Source organism: Fukomys damarensis, unplaced genomic scaffold, assembly GCF_012274545.1.
Source record: "Fukomys damarensis isolate Sample0158 unplaced genomic scaffold, DMR_v1.0_HiC HiC_scaffold_24, whole genome shotgun sequence".
In the NCBI taxonomy this organism is placed as follows: Eukaryota; Metazoa; Chordata; class Mammalia; order Rodentia; family Bathyergidae; genus Fukomys; species Fukomys damarensis.
Window position 1 is genome coordinate 72296498 of NW_022900936.1, and position 6956 is coordinate 72303453.

A 6956-nucleotide genomic window follows, 5' to 3' on the forward strand; every position below is an offset into this window, starting at 1 on the left:
TTTTTTTTTTTTTTTTGTACCAGGGATCAAACTCATGACCTTGCACTTATGAGGCAGGTGCTCCCCAACCCTATTATTTATTTTGAAACAGGGTACACTGAGCCACTAGCTTGCTCAGGCTGGTCTCCAATATGTGATCCTCCTGCCTCAGCCTCCCAGAGTGCTGCAATTACAGGCATGCATCACCATGCCTGGTTCCCAGGAACTTTAGGACAGAATAACTTGAATGTAGGAGAAGAAGCAAAATTCAGAAGAAAAGAGCCTGCAAGTTCATGAAAATAGATCTTGAACTTTTGGAGCAAAATAAAAAAAAAAAACTTAAAAGATTCCAGAAAGTAAAAAGGCTAAGAACATAGAAATGAGAATCAAGTTGAGATAAGACTTATCAGTGACCCCAGATGCTTGAAGGTGGGGCGGGGATGCACACACGTTCCTGGGAGACAAGTGACTCGGGATCAGGAATCCTCCGATGATCATTCACTCTTGAGGTGCAGATTGAACTCAGATGCGTGGCCACATAGTCAGCTCAGGTGAGACTCTTTCTGAGCCTCTGCAGATCCTCCTCCCATTGCCAGGCCTGGCCTGCACCCTTGCTTGGCTTGGGTGGCAGTAAGTTCTCCTGCGCTATAAACCAGCTCTGGCTTCTGGGAGGTCGAGGGTCCCTGGGAGCAGCTGTGACCTCATAAGTCAGCGACAAGAATGGATGGCCCTAACACTGGTCCACCAGATGCAGGAAGCCTTTCTGAGTCCCCTGGGAGCCCAATCTGCAGTCGTTGCCTGAATTCCTCCAATGTTGGCTTGTTCACTGCCCCTCAGCAGCCTGTTCCATTGATCACGGGGCAACTTTGGCTGTTGGCTAAAAGTTCATTTCTGTATCTTAAGAATCTGAGAATGACATAATTATGAGGAAAATCACTGATAACTTTAGCTCAATTTCTTATTTGAAAGATGAAGGACAGAGGCTCAGAGAGGGAAAGCAAAATCTCCGAGGTCACAAAGCACAGTTGTGGTCCAGCTGATGCTATGGCATTTGGTCTCTGCATTCAGGTTGGCCAGTGGCCTTGCTGCATGGGGAGCTGCCTGGTGATCTGGTGGAAGACTTGTGAAGGTCAAGGCATTAAAAGTGGGATGCCATCTCTGTACTGTGTCCAGAGGCAGCTTTATATAATACAATGTTCTGAGTGAAGCTACTGCCTCAGAACAGGATGTGGGTCTTGCATTTGTTCCCAGAAGCCCTGGTCCCAGTGTTGTTCTCCCTCTCTCCGTGGAAAGGCTCAGCACTGTTTATTTGGAGGATAGGGAGGCAATGAAATTTACAGAAGAGAGACAGCAGCTCTCAGCAAAGCTCTGAAGCAAAGCGGCTAGAAGGGAGAAGATCATGTGTTAGACACCCAGACAATCAGCAGCTCCCACAGGCTGGGGAATCTGTGCTAAGACACCACCCTTTGCTTGCAGCAAACAGGTCTAACCTGGTTCAAGGGTTCCCTGGGAAGCTGCTGCATAAACCACTACGAGTCAGCAGCACAGCTACAGGAAGCATGATGGCTGCTGGCCACACCTTCCAGGGCATGGCCACTCCCCTCATCTCACATCCACTGCAAAGCAGGGGTTGCCGTCCCTCTGTTTTACCACTCAGAATCTGAGGGGTTGAGCATCTTGTCCATGCATTTGATGATGCTCTTCTTACTGTGTAAATGCATGGGAGGCCAGAGCTCTGCAGAGTAGTGATGGGCAGTAGTGATGATTTTGTGGGGTCAGCAGACACACTGTGGGCTGTCCAAGATCACCAGGCAGTGTGGAGCTCAGCTGTGAGCCAGGCTTAGTTCTAAGTGCTTTGCATGCACAAATCGGCTCAGTTTGTCCTTACAAACCACCACCCCTGTTTCACAGATGGGAAAGTCAAGGCTGCCAAGTGGTAGAACCCAGCCCCAGGATTCAAACCTGCATGAGCCCCCATGTTATCTGGGTGCACAGTGGGCTCAGCCATGGGCCATGCTCAGGTCAGAAGGTGAGGATCAGGCAAGGTCGAGCATGGCCTCCTGGTCCTGCTGGGCCAGGTCCTTCTGGGCAGCCCCTCCTCCCTGGCCTGAGTCCCAATACCTCTGGCTGTTCTTCAGGATTCCATCAGTGTCCTTCCATCCTGCCCACCTCTGTAAGCCATCTTTACTAGAACCAATCCCCTCATTTGAATGTGCCACCTACTTCCTGCTAGGACCTCTCTTTCTGACAATCCACTGAGGAAACCAACCCCTCAGCCATCATCCACTCATTGAGAAAGATTCTGGACATGAACCCCCAGCAGGCAGATGCTGCAGGCTGGGGATGTCCAGGAAGGGAGCACAGACAATGTGCTGTCCTCGAGGTGCTGGCAGTCTGATGGGAAAAACAGATCCATGTCTGCTCCCAGTGCTCCAGGGAGCGAGGCAGGATGGCACACGGGGCCTGGAAGGGCACTCACCCAGCCAGGGACTTCAAGAGAGCATAGGGACACCGTGGTGGCATTGCCCTGCCATGGGCACCTAACGCAGCCCAAGCTCAGGGGGGAGGCAGGAGGGAAGAGCCAAACTAGGGCCAGGAAGGTTGCACTCCAGGTCACACTAGCCACGGGGTATGGGTGCTGTGATGGGGGCTTCACAGCAAGGCTGTGGGGTGGGATCCAGAAGGCCCTGTAGACTATTGGACTCTGCTTGCCCCCATGGCTCGAACCTCCCTTGCCTGGCAGTTCCTCTTCCCATCAACAGTGAACTTTGTTGCAGGAACCCTCCAGAGCCTTGGCTGTGGCTTTTTGTTTTGTTCTTTTTTACAGTACTGGGGATTGAACTCATGTTTTTTGCACTGTGGTACATTTTATTTTGGGACAGAGTCTCTCTAGATTGCTAAATTGCTAGAACTTGGTGATCCTTCTGTCTCAGCCTCCCACAGTTCTGGGATTACAGATGTGCCCCACCACATTCAACTTTGGCTGTGTTTGGAGCAGGAGCTCCCCATTACCATTGACCTTATAGGACAAAGGTAGAAAAAGGGGGCTTTGGGGCCAGCCTGTTTGGGTTTAGATTCCATCCCTCATTCACCAGCTGGATCAGTTCAGGTAAGGCAGCTTCCTGGTGACCTGGATGCCTTCTCCATCACATGGGCATGAGGACAGCCCACCCCTTGTAGGCAACTGCACAGCTTGGGATGAAGGCCAGGGTATGCTCAGAACCGGGCCTGTGTGAAGAAAGGGCTCAGTGGTGTGAGCTACGCTGGTCACCCTTACTGAACTCCCTATGGAGACACGGGAAGTCCCCCCAACAATGGCTCCCCACCAAGATGTTCAGGGAAAGCCCCTCAGAGGCAGAGGCAGCTGTCTGTGTGAGGAAGACCCACCTGTGGCCAGAGGCTGCTTTATTTAAACCCCAAGCCATCTGCCCTGTGACTGTTTCCAGAGTCCCCCACCCTCACCTTGGACAAGAAGCAGCTGCCCTGGCCAGGACCCTGCCAAAACTACACCTTCACATCCAGGAGCTTGCAGGCCTGCTTGGGACCAGGAATGATGAGTTTTGCAGTCATGAAATGCGGTATAAATGCTGGGCATAAAGATCAAGGCTGTAAACAAGTTTCGAGAGTGGCTGCTGCTTCTGGGACAGTTATTGCCTCTGGGGTGGGAGGGGGAGAAGTGACATCCTCACCCACAAGCTGGCTGGAAAGAGGAGCAGATTAGATCCAGAAGGCCTGGATTTCAGTGCTGCTTCCCTTGGAGTCTATATATAAGGCCACTTACTGAACAAGGCATGGGTGTAAGGTGCTGTGTACATCAGAGAGGCAGCCTGTGTGTCATTAAGGAGCAAGGACATTTCACTCATACCCTGCGACCAGCCACTATTTTGCCTTTTGCTTCCTGAGTGACCCTGGGTGACCCCCTTAGTCCCGAAGCCTCCACATCCCTGTCTGTAAATGGGAGGGGACAAACAGATCTGGGTCACAGCTCCACTTCTGAGAAGAACAGCCAGGGCAGGGGTGTAGCCCGGTTACGCCGCTGCCTGCCTTGCAAGCACAAGGTCCCGAATTTGATCCCTGGTATGGAAGAACAGTCAAGCAGGAGCTGGCAGGGCTTCCACGGAGCTTTTGGATAGAAGGGAAACCAGGGGACTGTGTGATGTCCCTGAAAAAGGAAAGGCTGTTTCCCAGGGGAAAAGGAGGAGTCCAGGATGCCGAAGGTTGCAGAGAAGTCTTCGATTTCAGCACAGAGAGGTTCTGTGCTGCAGAAAGCATTTCAGCTGTCCCCCTCCAAGATGGGGGTGCTTGGTAAGCCCACCAGGCCCCCTTCCTTTCTGTTGCCTCCTTGATGGAGATGGGAGAAGATCCACCACCCAAGATCTGTTCCCAATCCCCAGACTCTGTGAATGTCGCCTTCTATGGACAGAAGCAGTTATAACTCAGGGGTGTTGAAGTGAAGGACATCTGGGGGTCACTGTCCCAGTCTGAAATGACCTCTAATGCAGATGTTGTAGTCCTAACCACCTCAGAATGAGGCTGAGTGGGAGCTGGTGGGTTAAAGAGGGGATTAAGTGAACACAAGGTTGGGCAGGTGGGTCCCCCTCCAACCCAACCTGTGTCTTCTTCAAAAAGTGAAATCAGCACAGACAGAGGCACAGAGACCTAGTGGGAGGATAGGGCGCAGTGACCTGGTAGTTGGGAGATTTGTTGCGGAATGGCAGCCCCCCAGCCTGACACAGGATCAAGCCAATCCCTGACCTGACCCTGGGATCGAACCCAGGGCCTTTGCGCTGAGCTAGCTCTCTGATCCTTTTTCAAAATGTTGACACAGCATCTCACTAAATTGCCCAGGAACTTGAGATCCTTCTGGCTCAGCCTCCCTGAGTGCTGGGATTACCCAAGTTTGCAACTGTGCCTGACTCATTTCTGTTGTTTTAAATCACCACATTTGTGGGCATTTGTTACAGCAACAGAGAAAACCAATATGCTACCTAATTTTAAAATATGAGCTATCTCAGAGTAGGGACCAGGTACAGCCTTAGCAAATAAGGTAATGGACTAAGGCAGATAACAAGCTGCTTTATCACCTCCAGGAACATAAACCCTTAGTCGTGTAGGATCTCGGACATGTGCGACAGGGCAGATGCCGGTGCTCAGGGCTCTTGTGGAATAGTGATTTATCACACATGTTAAGAACCCACAAGATGGCACGAATTGTCCTGGCTGTTGGGGAGAGAAGTATGACAGAATTACAAGGATATTTTAAACTTAGACTTACTCCCTGGAATTCCAATTTTCTACAGTGAGTAAAAGTATAATTAATACTATTAATCACCCTTCTGGCAGCTTTGGTATTCACGGTCCTTCCTAAATCCTCAGAACTGCTCATCCCCAAGGTCACACAGCTAACGATGGGGACCCTGTATTCTTGCCCAGAGAGATGGGCTTCCAAATCTAGACTCTTGGTTGCTCTGCTATGCGTTTATGTTTGATCAAACACAAATCTTGCTTTCAGAGTCAGCTCTGTGAGATTTCTTCTCTTCTATCAATAAGACTGTGATAAGCACATTAAAATAAGGGGTCTTCAATCATGACATGAAGAATTCAGGTTAGCCCAAAGAATGCACTGCTTGATAAAACAGCCCCAGAAACTGCTGACCAGGAAAATAATATAGAAAAGCTAACAGGATTTATTTAAAAATAAAAGCATTTCATCTGCCTGAGTGACACTCCTGAGGACCCCAGAGACCAGATTGCCTGACTGCTGCCACCTGGCTGCTGGAGAGAGGCCTTTCCTGGATACCCAAGACTCACTGCTGATTCTTCAGAAGTCAGCAAAGCAGACTCAGGAGGTGTCACAGATGATGTCTGTGGCCCATGCCACCGCCTTCTTCTCCACTTAGTGACTTGTTAGGACCACAGTCTGGTTCCTACCCATATCCCTGCCCACCAGCCACAGATCCATAAAAGACACTAAAGACCAAGATTTAAACTTAGCTTCTCCCCAATGCATTTATAGACTACACCATTGAGGGAAAATGTTTAAACGTATGATCTTGCAGTAGAGCTTTTAAAATCTCTTTCTAAGCTATGACTATGAATCCATTCTTACTTCTATGAGGCAGTATTAGTAGGTGCATATATTTTTAACCTTATGTCTTCTGAGTACATTGAACCTGATCATATGATTATGACTGGAGCCTCATAGGCACTTCCAGCACCACCACCACCACCTCTGGCTTCCTGGCTGCCCCTGTTCCTCATCTAAACTACAGAGGCACAGGAGGTCTTAATGGCCATTGCCCTGAGCTAGATCAGAAGTGAATAATAGTAAGAGGGCCTTACTCCTAAGTCCCCATCCTGAAGGGTAAAATTACTATATTGATCAGTTTATTCATTATAAACATATTTTAGGGTATTCAATTTCATTTTATTTCACACAGTTAAAGGTGATAGATTAATAACTACCACAAATTGTTATTTTTCTAAGCTGTGTTTGATTCTATTGTTGTTGCTGATTTTATCACTTGGGCTAGTGTTGTGATTGATCTAATCTGTTATATTTCCTGGAATAATGAAACTGAAATTGCCCTAGAGTTATTAGAGTCTCAAATCCTAAAGATCAGCTATATCTGGAAGACACCCCTGAGAAGCAATCATTCCTTAAGGTTTCTAAATACTAGCAACAAAGATACCTACAATAAGTAATATCTAAGTATCAACTTAGGAATTAAACCAAGGAGTGTACAAACAAAAGTAATAGAAATGAAAAGACATTTAAACAAGAAATAGTCTTCCAGCTTACCAGAGGCAAATTCTGGGGGAAATGAGATGGAAAAATCTGATAATCAACTACCTGGACAATCTGAACTGATAGCAAGGGAAGTTAAAAAAAAGTGAATGAGGCTCTAGAAATATTCAAAACAGTAATAAAGACATGATTAGAGACTCTAGAAAAGAAACAGATAAAAAATAGATGC